The sequence below is a fragment of the Canis lupus genome, chromosome 8, assembly GCF_011100685.1.
Source record: "Canis lupus familiaris isolate Mischka breed German Shepherd chromosome 8, alternate assembly UU_Cfam_GSD_1.0, whole genome shotgun sequence".
In the NCBI taxonomy this organism is placed as follows: Eukaryota; Metazoa; Chordata; class Mammalia; order Carnivora; family Canidae; genus Canis; species Canis lupus.
Genome location: NC_049229.1, coordinates 27,879,397 through 27,893,526, shown reverse-complemented (window position 1 = coordinate 27,893,526; position 14,130 = coordinate 27,879,397). Strand labels below are relative to the sequence as shown.

The 14,130-nt window shown below is 41.2% G+C and overlaps 1 long non-coding RNA gene across 1 annotated transcript in view; it reads left to right on the top strand.

Annotated features, from left to right (window-relative positions):
- LOC111097216 overlaps positions 1-13,865 on the top strand; it is a 30,878-nt gene extending 17,013 nt beyond the window's left edge. The window contains exons 2-3 of the long non-coding RNA XR_005362860.1: positions 3,146-3,260; positions 13,379-13,865. This is a non-coding gene — a long non-coding RNA (uncharacterized LOC111097216). The remainder of the gene's footprint in view (positions 1-3,145; positions 3,261-13,378) is intronic.
- Positions 13,866-14,130: the final 265 nt, after the last annotated feature.

Genomic DNA, 14,130 nt, shown 5'->3' with positions numbered 1-14,130 from the left:
GGCAGACAGGTTGACTCTGGTATGTGTTCAGTCTGCCATGCCCACCAAATAAGACCTTCAATGAGTGGAAATTATCTTGGAAGAATGATGGTATCATTTATTTACTTTCTACTGATGGAACATCTAGATAAGCAAAGTACACAGCAAAATACCTTACATGTATTCAAATGCTGAATGAACTGAATGATGCAAAATAATTTTTAGTGAATTCTTTCATTACTCTGTACCTTAATAAGCAGGTAATCTACTAATAAAGGGCCTATCTAGGAGTTCCCAGAATACTCAATTTAATTGCATTTAAGTCACTCTGGAAAATCATGCTTTTATTCAAAATATAAAACATTAATGCCTCCAACTATGCAAGACTCATTCTCATTTTGGCAATAAATGTTCCCAGTGCCTGAGAAATTGTCAGTTGAACCTTAAGGAAAGTTTATATAGAATTGTGGTCTGGCATCCTGACAGCACATGTCAAAGCTTCCTTATGAAGATAAAACCTTTTTAATCTTCAGAGTAAGCACTCTCCAAGCCCTACTGTACATTCTTGAAATGTTGAAATATATTCCTCTGTCCTTCTCCATGAAATAAACAGTGTGGGGCAAAGCTGATAGGAGTTGCCTTTGGATCCTGATCCTCTGGATCAGGAATGCAAAAGCCCACTGCTCCACATCATGCTGTCAAGTCAAAGGCTGCTGATGGAGCACGGGAAGGGGACTTTCAACCTGGGATGACCGACTCAGTTTGTAGGAAGGGGACCACCTTTATGTCCAAGGGGACCTTTCTCCCTACATGAGCAGAGAATGGTAATGCAGCTAAACCAGGCTTCATCTGTACATAAAAGAAAGAACATGGACTCCACAGGAAGTAACAGGGTTTTCAGTACCCACCACACTCCTCAACGTTCTTTACATAGTTTGGAGGTGTTGTGAGTCGTTTTAATGGTTAAAAGGTTTACCTATAAATGTTCAGGGCACCTTATACTTATCCTACATAACAGCTAACTCCTTGGGGAATATCTCCTAGAGCAGTCATTCACAAACTGTGTTCCAGAAAGCGCTGTGTCATCAGGAATCAAAGTCACTTGAGAGGAGGGGGAGAAAGGATTCTGAGATTAATTTCAGAAAAACATGATTAAACAAAGTTCAAAAGTTCTCTATTGTGGGACTTCTCAGAGCCCTTAATATGCTAATATGGGTTGCCAGTTATGTGTTTTGTGTGTGCTCTCTGGGGTGTTGTATGTATTGTGTGCCTGTTATGTGTACTGTGTGTGTGTGTGTGTGTGTGTGTGCTGTACCACAGAACTTATGTTTTTCAGGGTACATCCATAGTATACACTGGAAAATACTATTTATTTAATCTTAACTTTTCAAATGTACTTCTTAAGCTTTATTTTTGTTTTCTGCATTTAAAAAATCAATATACTTTTAGACGAGATGAAATAGTTTATTAGGCCACAGCTATCTCTTGTTTATCAGAATTTTTGGTAAACTTGTATAAAAGAAACTTCTATTAAATACAATACAATTTTCTATCAAGTATGTAATCCACTTGAAAAGTGTTCAGCTGAAAATTGAATACATCAGGCCTTGATATTAATAAAAAAATGAAATGCAGTTAAATAATATTCAAAGAGGAAATAAAGCACTATTGAAAGAGCAGTAACCATACTTCAAATATTGCTATACACAAAACAAATTATAAGAACATTTAAATATAAATGCAAAACATCCATACAATATATTTATTTACTTTACCACAACTCAAATGTTAACATGACACAGTTCCTGAAACTTCAGGCATTCTAAAGCTAATTTCCAAGAATTAAATATCTAAAGTAGTTTTAATATTTATTCAATATCTTTCTTTTCCTTTCTTGGCACTTTTTTCTTTCACTTGAACTTGTTTTTTTTCCCAGCCAATCTCACCTGTCCAATACTACCTGAGCAAATATGGTGGCATATAAAGGCAAGTCATGATTGCCTTGCTTAACTACAGAAAGTCACTCAATGTCTACTTCCCATCAATCAACTAACTTTGTGGTTCCAAATCTGGTAGTCCAATAAGGTTCAATCACTTTTTTCCAGTATTTCAAACGCTAATGGAAATTCCATTAACTGTAACATCAAATGTCTTTACTCTTAGCCAAATTGTCTTAATTATAATTATTCTGTTACTATTTCAAGCCGATCAGAAGTTCTGTGTAGCTAATAACTAGAAATAAACAAGAAAATAAGTTATTACTTAATAAATTCAGTTAAAATGATAGACAAAAATCATCAAAACATGGGGTACATCGAGAAAAGAAATGATGAAAATGTTTAGCATTATGGAACTAAAAATGTTCCATCTCTGCCAGCAATGAAAAACATTTACTGGAACTTATTAGTGTCATATACTATGCTAAGTAACTTACTACATTATTTCATTCAATCTTACACACCCTGAAAAACAGGAACTATCTCAATAGTTAAGGTAAGAGGCTCAGAGGGGTTAAAATTTGCCAAGGCTGTATAGCTAATAAATAGCAGAGCTGAGATTTAAACCTGCTCTCTTATACTACCCTGATAAGGAGACCGTATTAATTCTCTGTTGCTGAGTAACAAATTACTACCAGCTTGGTAGCCTAAAGCAACATCCATTTTTGATCTCAGATTCTACATGTCAGGAGATAGGCTTGGGGTCTCAAAGCTGCAATCTAGGTGTCAATCCAGCTGCATTCTCTCTGGAGTGTGGAGGCCTTCTCCCTGTTTACATGGTTTTGAGCAGAATTCAGTTCCTTGCAGATGCAAAACTAGGGTCCTATTTTTCTTGCCAGCTCTCACCTAGGGGCCACTCTCTGCCTCCAGTCCCCTCCCCCCAGGCCACTGCCACGTGGTAGCTTACTTCTTCAAGGCCAGAAGGACAATCTCTCTCTAGAATCTACTACAATGGAGTCTTACATAGCAATAACATAACCACAGGGGTGACTATCCCATTACCTTTACCATATCCTATTTGCTAAAAGCATCTCACAGGCCCCAGTGACATTCAAGAAGAGAGGATTATGTGAGTGTGACTCACTGGGCTCATCTTAAAATTGTTCCTACTATAGGTACCAGTATTCTGTTCCTGTTTATTTAACTGAGAATTATTGTCTTCTACATAGGGGTCAATACTACATGGAAACATCAAAGTGTTTCAAGTCGGCCACAGCTCACACAATTGACAACAACAGAAATCAAATGATAGATTCAAGGAGACAATATGGATCCTCAAATTCTGTAAGTCTGAGGACTTTTGCACCTATAGTAAAGCTGCAATTTCACTGTTAAATAATTTGAGATCAATGGTAGGTAAATTCCCAGTGAATGAAGATTATTACTTAGCAAACAATACTTTCAACTAATTTTCAGTTTACTAGTGTGAACTTTGTTTACAATAAGTAAGGACCATTGAAGCACTGAGTTTTTTGAAACAGTAATTCAATAAATGGACACTGAGCTACCATTTTATTACTGTTGAACTGAACCCCCAGAAAAAAGTTTTCATGACAACCTCCAGAATTGGTAAGGTCATGGTGACCCAGTCCCAGTAGCTTCCAAGCATAACTATTGGTGAGATTGTCAAGAGGTATATCCCTTCTGCAAAGCAATATTGTACCGGCTTTGCTAGTCAAGTTTTCTTCAGGCTTACCATCAGCATATGTGCACAAATTGTTACTGGATCTAAAGATTTGTTACCGGATGTGAAGGTTTATTACACAGAACCATGGGAGGTTTCAGCAAAGGAAGGCATTATCCATCAGCAGCACTGGTACTCAGAGACCTCAGCTGACCAACTACAATGTCCAGCCCACTTCATAAACAATCAGTATCATTTGCTCACTTTTGCTCCAGACAAAATAATAGCTTTAAGCTGAGTGGCCTTTTGTCTGATCATCTTATATTTATATATTTTTTTAACTAGGGGATTTGACTGGGTCATGTGGCCCTCCATAAATTGGAGGAATTTAATGGGCACAATCTCTCCCAACCTCACAAAGACGATTGGTTCCCTTACACCGAGCCCATAAAGTATTGCCTTCACCTTCTGAATCTGGCCCAGGTCCAGTAGGTATGAGCCAGGTAATAGGAAACTCTATTCCCTGAGAGAATGCAAACTAATTAGTAACTATACCAATGGCAAAAATATCGGAGGGCATTCTCATGAAAGACGGGTAGGTCTGTAAATGGTGTTCAAAAATGTATGAATACTCCTTCAGTCCATGTGGTTCAAGTGAGGATGTATATATAAAACATAAAAATATGTAATCTCTTTGACTCTTGGAGGGTCTTTGACTTTTAAGAATTTGCCTTAAGGAAAAAAATACCAACATGAGAGGGAAAAAAAACCACGTTTGGAGATACGTTACAGTATTGTTTATTATAGCTCCAAATCAGAAACAACCCAAATGCCCAATAAGAGAGGATAAAGACCCCCAAATAATTTAATAAAAAGTAATCAAATAAACAAGTAGATATATTGAGTGCTGTTACAGGCTTATTTGTGTTAAAAGTCCTAACTCAGAATGTGAACTTATTTAGAAACAAGGTAACTGTACATGGATTAAATTAAATTGAGGTCATATGCAATAGGGTGAGTCTTAATCTAGTATAACTGGCATCCTTTTATGAAATACGAAAAAGTCACAGAGGGAAGACAGTCATGTAAAGATGGAGGCAGAGACTGAGTGATGCATCCACATTAATGGACTAGCAAGGATTGACGGCTGTCACCGGCAAGCCAAAACAGAGGCATGGAAGAGATTCTCCCTCAGAACCCTCAGAAGGAAACAACCCTGCCAACACCTTGATTTTAGATTTCTAACCTCCAGAACTGGAAGAGAATACATTTATGTGGTTTCAAGCCACTCAGTTTGTGGTACTCTGTTAAGGCAGCCCTAGGAAACTCATACATATACTCCATATATGGACAAAAATAAAAATAAGTAAGAGTGTAGAGAGGGAGTCCTGGGTGGGAAGATAGCTCTTTATGAAGATTACTCAGGGAGAACTTTTACAGGTAAGATGATATTTGAACAGAAACTTGAAGTAAAGAGGAACCAGCTAGGCAGCTATCTGAGAGGAGAGCCTATCAGGTTAGGAAACAGCTGGGAAAAGCTCCAAGGAAGAGCAAACCGGATGCCTGTGTGGCTGGAACAGAGTAGATATGAGTCAGAGAGGTGGGGATAGAGGCAGTGACGGCACATCACTTCTACTAGCTGTGGGAACTGTAATCCTTGTGAGGGTTTTGGACAGAGCAATGACATTATCTGGTTACTCTGTTGAGCATAAACTGTCACGGTGCCAGAAAAGAATCAGGATGAAAACCTATTCAGTAGCTATTGAAATCAACTAGATGAAGGTGATTTGGTAGGTTTTTCTGAAGGAATAGATGTATGATATGAAAGAGTCAAAGAGAGCCAAGTAGGTGGTGAAGTCCATTGAGGGTCTGACTCCTGGTTTCAGCTTAGGTTGTGATCTCAGGGTCATGATCTCAGGGTCGTGAGATAGAGTCCCAAGTTGGGCTCCGTGCTCAGCAAGGAGTCTGCTTGAGGATTCTCTCCCTTAGCCTCTGCCCCTTCTCCTGGCTTACCCATGTGCTCTCTTGTGCTCTCTCTCTTTCTGAAAATAACAAATAAATAAATCTTTAAAAAGAAAAAGAGGGGGATCCCTGGGTGGCGCAGCGGTTTGGCGCCTGCCTTTGGCCCAGGGCGTGATCCTGGAGACCCAGGATCGAATCCCACATCGGGCTCCTGGTGCATGGAGCCTGCTTCTCCGTCTGCCTGTGTCTCTGCCTCTCTCTCTCTCTCTCTCTCTCTCTCTCTCTCTGTGTTACTATCATAAATAAATAAAAATTAAAAAAAAAAAGAAAAGAAAAAGAGGGGTACCTAGGTGGCTCAGTCAGTTAAGAGGCTGACTTCAGCTCAGGTCATGATCTCAAGTTCCTGGGATTGAGCCCCATGTCAGGCCCATGCTCAGCATGGAGTTTACTTCTCTCCCCCTGTGCCCCTCTCCTTGCTCATGCTCTCTCTCTCAAATAAATAAATAAAATCTTCTTTAAAAGAATTTTTAGGGGTACTTGGGTGGCTCAGTGGTTGAGTGTCTGCCTTTGGCTCAGGTCGTGATCCTGGGGTCCCAGGATCAAGTCCCGCAGCAGGCTCCCTGCAGGGAGCCTATATCTATGCCTCTCTCTGTGTCTCTCATGAATAAATAAATAAAATCTAAAAAAAAAAAAAAAAAGAAATAAAAATAAAAATAATTTTCAAAGTCAAAGAAAACCTCAGACAAGTTTGGAGGCCTGTGTAGGTCAAAGATGGAGTGGCCATTTGCTGAGATGGAAACCTGGGGTGCAGGTTAGTTAGGAGTTTAGCTTTAGACTTATTAACTTTAATATACCCATGTCACAGAGATGCCACAGAGGTGGCAGATAGGCAGCTGCACTTGTATGTAGCATTGAAGATACAATTGGGGAGTTGGCAGTAAATGGATGGTATTTGAAGCTATAGTAATTGAGGGATCACTTGGCAGGTGAATACATTTGGAGAAGAGAAGCAGCCTGAGGCCTTAGGACTGAATTCTTGGGCATCTCCCACTGTTAGAAATTGGAGAGGTTCCACAAAAGAGATTTAGAAGATTCTAAGGAAGAGAACAAAGAAAGAGAGAGAGATGACCCAGCAATTTTTTAAATTTAAATAACAAAACAAAACAAAACCAAAAAACAGTTTCAAGAAGGGAATGGTGAAATATTATGCAGTCATTAAAAATAATGTATTTTAATCTAAATGTTACAGAAATACGATGATGTAAAGTGAAGTGGAAAAAACTAGGGCTCCGAAGGGTCCAGAGCAAAGTGTTAATTTTGTTCAAAGAAACATATGTAGGCATAGAAAAATAGAATTGGAGGAAGTATGGCAATGCAAACAGTTATTTCTACTTTTTACTAGAGGATGACATTTGTTTTCTGCCTTTAGAGCAATTGCCAGGTTTCCACTATGAATTTATTTTTTAATAAATGCATACATGAGATTTCTTAAAATCATAACAAAGAATTCAGATTTGGTGTTTTAAAAGTAAAATATGTAACGCTTGAAAAGTCTTTTAAGGGAAACAGTAGAAACTGTTGATATGTCATGTGGCTAAGTGTTTATGGTTAGTTTCAGTTTCTCTCTTCTCTCAGAAAGAAAGCAAGAAAGTATTAAGATTTTTTTCATTTGCATTATAATGATCTCTCCTCAGAAAGGAGCAGTATAATTAAAATAGCATTGATTATTTTTAATTCACTTAAATAATCATTTCTACAGATACATAGAGGCTGGGTTTCCATTTTCAAATGTTAGGACTTTGGTAAAATAACTCAGAGAAAGACAGATGCTGTATGATCTCACTTCTTTGTGGAATCTAAAAAAACCCTGAACTCCTAGAAATGGAGAATAGATTGGTGGTTGCCAAAGGTAGTGATTTGGGGACGTGGACAAAATAGATAGAGGGGATCAAAAGGCACATACTTCTGGTTATAAAATAAGTAAGCCATGAAGATACCATGTACTGCATGGTGACTATAATTATTAATACTGTATTGTATTATTTGAAAGTTACTAAGGGAGTAGATCTTAAAAGTTCTTCGCTCAACAATAAAAAAAGCTGTAACTATGCAAGGGGATAGATGTTAACTAAACCTAGTGTGGGGATCATTTTTACAGTAAATACATGTATCAAATCATTATGTTGCATATCCTAACCTTATACAATGTTATACATTGATTGTATGTCAGTAAAACTGGAAAATAAAATTTTTTAAAAAAGCAAAAAACAAATGTTAGACTTTTTTTTAAGTTGTCCTTCCTTTTTTTTTTTTTTTTTTTTTGTATTTATTTATTCACGAGAGACACAGAGAGAGAGGTAGAGACACAGGCAGAGGGAGAAGCAAGCTCCATGCAGGGAGCCCGACCTGGGACTCGATCCCGGGACTCCAGAATCACACCCTGTACCTAAGGCAGGCGCTAAACCGCTAAGCCGCTAAGCCACCCAGGGATCCCCAAATGTTAGACTTCAATGTAACCTTAAACCTTAATAAATCTGTGTCCTGGTTTTCTCATGTTAAATGAGCCTGATGTACCCTCCCTACTCCCTAGAGTGGTTGTGAGACTATTAAGTAAATTTAATCAGCACCTACAGTGGGCTCACCTCTTATCAGCAGGAATATATTCTAAGACCCTCCTGGTGGATGCCTGAAACTGCGGATAGTATTGAGCCCTATGGTGTCTCCCGTATCTACATGTAACAAAATATTGAATTTATAAATTAGGCAAAGAGATTAACAACAGTGATAATAAAGTAGAACAATTACAACCATATACTATAACAAAAGTTATGTGAATGTGGTCTCTCTCAAATTATCTTATGGCACTGCACTCAGCCTTCTATTTGTGATGATGTGAGACGATGAAATGTCTACGTGGTGAGATGCAGTGAGGGCAGTGATGCCTGCTTTGGGATGTCATGTTGGGCTGCTACGGGTAATCAGACAATACGTACTACCTCCATACTGCAGTTGACCATGGGTATCTGAAACCGAGGAAAGCAAAACCACAGATTGGGAGGCGGGGGGACTACCAGAGGGCTCCTGGAGGGTAGCTGTGAGACTAAAGAGAGAAGCAGGTGACTCTTCACCAGCCTCTTCTAGGTTCTGGCTTCATTGCCAGCAGCCAATGCTCACAGCAATAGATGACTTAAACTGCTAGTTTGTTTTTAATGCCCCAAAGTGGCCACACTAGCTCTGCAGCTAGTCCCTGAGGGCACAGCTCCTGTTTGGCAGAGGAAAGAGCTGGTGGTTTCCAGCCAGGCCCCAGAAGTGCAGGTTTAATTTCTGAAGCTGGTGGTAAGACAGGACCTATGTTACCCTGTTATTAGCCTCATAGAGCCAGCATTAGAGCCGAGCTCTGCTCACCCTATGGCCCTGCCTGGGCATGTGCTGGAAACCTCTTTGAACAGCTTCAAATAACATTTTATGTCTCAAAACACCACAAGCAATTGAAGGTAGTCTGGACTTAGCAGACTGAACATTTATTTAAGCAGTTTGTCACCAATTCTTTTAGCAAAAGGCAGGGTTGGGGAAAGGAGAAAAGGTTGGTGAAGAGAAGTGACAGATGCAGCTATAAAATTTCCAAACGGGGCACCTGGGTGGGTCAGTGGCTGAGCGTCTGCCTTTGGCTCAGGTCATGATCCTGGGGTCCTAGAATCAAGCCCCACATTGGGCTCCCTGCAGGGAGCCTGCTTCTCCCTCTGCCTATGTCTCTGCCTCTCTCTGTGTGTGTCTCTCATGAATAAATAAATAAAATTAAAAAAAAATAAGTTCCAAACATATCCCTTCCTCTGATGTTGACTCCTCAATAAAACATGCACACAACTCAAGAGCAAACAACACACAGAGCTGGCCTCTACTCTAGGATTTAGGAATAAGGTTGGATTTATGGGCTTAGATGCTAAAAGCAGACAGTTTTTCATCTCAGAACAGGGTAATAAGCAGAAAGAAATAACCCTTTTCTGTCTCCTAAATACTATTTCCCTTAAGGATGCATTCTCTCGACCCAGGAAAGAGATGAGATTTGGAATCTGTAATATGATTAGCCACTTGCTGATGTCCATGTGTTCGTTAACTGTTCAGAGACCCAGCTCACTTCCTATTTCTGCAAACCGTGAGCTATACATGTTCACAGCCAGTGTGGCCATGAGGACAAAACACTCTACACACAGTGGGCTTTCTGGCTAATGTACACTGCGTGCCCACATTCTATCAGAAGGGCCATTTGCCCATGAACTGTCCAGAACCTCTGTCAGTGGTTGTTTGCTAAGCACTGGGCTCTCCCCTCTCCAACCACGTGCCCACCTCTCCCCCTCCTGCTTCCATGTTTGACCTTCAACCCTATGACAACTATGGCAATCCACTGCTGCTTCCTCATTCACCCCACTGCTCTCGATCAGCTCCTGCCAGCCCCCCTCCTACTTGGATTTCCCAGCACTGGGGAATTCTCAATCAAGCTGCCATTCCTCTTCCTAGAATCCTTCCCCAAGAGCTTGGATCCCATGTGAAACAAGTTTAGCCATTGTGCAAATTAGTTCTGTGGCCAAGTTCTTAACACAGTCTAGTAAAAGCCAAGGGTGGGACTGAGAAAATGAAGTCAGTGTGACAGGCTTGTGGTGAGTAGGAGGGTAGGAAGGCTGTGTGATCCAGAGGGAAATATATGAGATTAGGAGAGAGGACCTCGGGCTCAGTCCTCAAACTGCTGTGGGTCACACACTTAACATCTATAAGCTTCCTAGAGGAGGAGGTAGGGGAGGTCAGGACCAAAGCAGACATGGCAAATAGGCGGTACCGGCCCCATCATTTACTGGCTCCTCCCACACTCCTGGCAAACATCCTTGATCAATCAGTCCCTTCTTTCCTGCAGAACCAACACTAGATCCAGAACTCCAGGCAGCCACCATCACATGATTGGAATTGGCACAAGAGACAAAATCTCTTTGGTATCCCTGAGCTACAATCTCAAATCTCCCTTAGTATTTGAACATTCTCTGAATTCTATGATGTGAATTTCCTCAAAGTATGGTTTGATGATTGATGAACATCACAAAACAGGGTATGGGGACTTCCTAGAAATCAACCATACACATCTTGGTCTAATGTCACTTTACACTGCAGCTCTGGGCAGACTCCGGAATGGTCCTGCCAGCATCCCACACAGAAGAAAACCAATCCCAACTATAAAACCAATCCAACTCCACAGCTGGGTGGAGTTGGCCCCAGCCCGTGTCCGTGCAATGTGGGGTGGCCCTTTAAGGCCCAACACTGACTTTTTGTTAGGACTTCTAAAGAACATATCCCATGAGCCTCATTTCGCCAAGGATAACCAGACTAATTCCACAGATTCTGCTTTGCCAAGTCTTTCCTTATTTGTTAGCTTCAGTGTCTGCTTTGGCCTTCCGCCCTGCCTGTGTAGCCCTGGCCCTGTCTACTGTAGATTCCACAGTCCATGACCTTGACTCAACTCCATTTCTGGCTCCAGCATATTGGACTGATGTGATACCCCTCTCCCTGCCAGATCCAGAACTGTCCTGTGTTGCCTCATCTGACCTAGGCCATACACCTGAAATGCAGACTCTAAACTTGTCTCCCCAAATGGAGCTGACTTCTCACCATTTTCCCCACTGGCATGCATGTGACACCTAGCTTCGGGAACCACAGAACTGGTAACAACTCTCCTGGCCTTGCTGGGCACATGAAATCATGCTATCTTTGTTCTTCAACAGCCTTCAATAGCTTCAGTGGCTCCCTTTCCTTATCTACATTCCTTTACTTGGCTTCTCAGGACCTTTGTGACCAGCCCATCCCACATCCTTCCCAACATATTCTTTCTCTGAGGCTGCCCTGATCTTCCTAAGGGGCCATCAGCTCCGCAACCCCTTTTCTACCTCTGGGCCTCCAGGTATCACATTCCCCTTGCCAGGAACTTCCTGTCTTCTTTTTCAGGCCCCAAATCTACCAAATTCTTCACAATCCAGCTTACATCCCATCTCCTCTGTGAGGCTTCCCCTGCCGATGCTAGCCTGTTTCTATCAAATATTTAACTTTTTACAGCAGGCCATCCAGGACTAAATTACATATTACTTCAGAAGATTCACAAGTGTTTCATCAGTGTTGGCCTTAACTTCTGAACCAGAATAAAAGTTTTTTGAGGACAAGAAGCTGCCACATGACTTGAGTACCTCTCAGTGATGACATCACAACAAATCAACAAACACTACAAACATTGAACACCCCTTCTATGACAGGATGCTTAGTAAACACTTGCTAGCTTGTTGTTCTAACCACTGGGTAAGTCTCTGAGATGCATCAAGTTCTTGCCCATTTTATGTCCAATTGGACCATAACAGATCCTCCTCATCCTGAGTTAAAGAAGAGATTAAATTCTGCCGGAGCCCAAGAAAGTATCTGCCTATTAGGCTTCAGCAGTGGTTTTCAAACTTTTAAGTATGAGGAGACATCGGGAATATTTTCTAGAAGAGCAGAACCCCAGCTGTACTGACACAGTTTCTGAATATGGGGCCTGGGGTAAGACCTGAAATGTGTATTTTAATAAGTGGCCTAGGTAATTTGGAAGTAGACAGTTCATCACCCTGAGAAAACTGGGCTATGGGATGTTTTCCAGAGACAATCTGCGGTATGTGGGCAAAGGCAAACAAGGGGCCACCACCCCTGAAAAGTCTATCCAGGTGGCCTATGGCTGAGAATTTCCTCAGCCTTTTCCTTGGTTATAGTCCAATTGTGGTCACCAAATCTCTGAGACTCAGCCAAAGACCAATTGGCCTTGATGGATAATTTTTATCTGCAGTGATCTCTCTCCCAAAGGCCTCTCCATTCACCCTGTCCTCATTGGAGGAAGCAAATCAGCAGACCAGTGCTCTCACTTAACCAGTTGCAGAGTCGGGCTTATAGGCTGTTTTAATTCCCGCTATGAATCAGAATGGAGTTATGAATAATTTGTATGAGGCTTGTCACATCTTGTTTCAAACTTTCTTCAGCTCATAGTTTTCATTGTTCAGCCTTTCAAGTACTTATATGTTTGATTACTTTAAAGGCTTCAAGTCTGGAGCACGACATATGCAGCATTACACAGAATCTCGCTTCTCAAAGCTGACATCTCAGTAAGCTCTCATATTTATTGCCCAACATGTCAAAAGTAAGGAAACAGAGAAACCTTTTGAACAGGCAGGGCAGAGGCTGGGTAGGGTGCCTTGACTCCCCTAGATCCTGCTGGCACGTTGGCTAAGTAACTCTACTATGTGTCCTAGCATGTTATATACAGTGGCCTGAGGCCAAATGGTTTTCCACAATAACTTCTGGAGCATTATTAACACCTATCCTGTTTATACATTGGGAATTTGCATGGTAAACAACTGTTAACAGAAAGAAGTAAAGTTTGAAAAAAATACCCTTGCCCCAAAGTAGATTTAGTTAAACCATCAGGTTCCAAAGAGAAAGAACTTTGTATAAATGATCCACTTAGCCCAATTTAGAGTCTCTACTAGAGAAAGGGCTGGAATCAAATGGGAGAAATAGTCTCTTGAGATTTCCCCTGAGGCAGTGAATGCTCCCCTGGCCCTCCCAGGCATAAGAGACAGCCCAGAGTACCACTGGTGTTTTCTCTAAGACAAGTGCTCTGAAGATGCTCTGAAGATGCTCTGAAGAATAATAAAATTCACTTGTTCTCTTTCCTCCTCCAAAGCTTGATTCCACCCTGGGGTTCACAAGAAGCATGTGCAGCATGTTTACTGAAAAACTGGTTCTTGCTCTCTTGCAGGTGTGTGGTGTGGCAGAGCCAGGGGCAGGGTCACAGGGCAGGAAGAACATCTGAGAAGACAGAGAGTGAGGACATCCCATTTGACGGAAGAAAGGAAATGTGTGCCTGCCCATTTTTGCAGCTGGCTCTTTTCATTTGCCTTCACACTGGACTCTTGCAGGCCTCAAGAAAAGGCATCACATCAATCTGTGTGGCTTGTGTTCAATTCTCTTTTAACTCACCCTATACCTTAGGAGAATCACCTGACAAGTGAATTCATTAAGCTTCACTAAGCTTCATTTAAATCATGATTCTCCCTTTGAAATGATGGCCACATTAGAAACTATTGTTTGACATTAAAGTTCAGAAATGTATTACCTTTTAACACCATTCAATAGAGGATCAGAGATTGAGTCAATGAACCAAAGAGAAGAGTACCCTCGTGGGAAAGGGCAGCCAGGGGGGTGTCTGTGGACTCGTGACAGACCCTGAAGTACAGACATCAGGAATGGGGGGAGGCAGTAGGGCCAGGGGTAAAGAGCGTAGTGTCCAGGCTGAACCAGCCTGGGTACAAACCCTGTCTCTACCATCTCTTACCCGTCTCACCTTAGGTAGGTGACTTGAGTATCTCATGCTTTAGTTTCCTCCTCTGTGAGGCTGAGATACTCATAGAAACTTCTTTAGGGGATTGTTGTGAGAATTAAATAAATTACCTATGCAAAAAAAAAAAAAAAAAAAACCTCAGTAGATGCATCATAAGTGCTTAACAAATG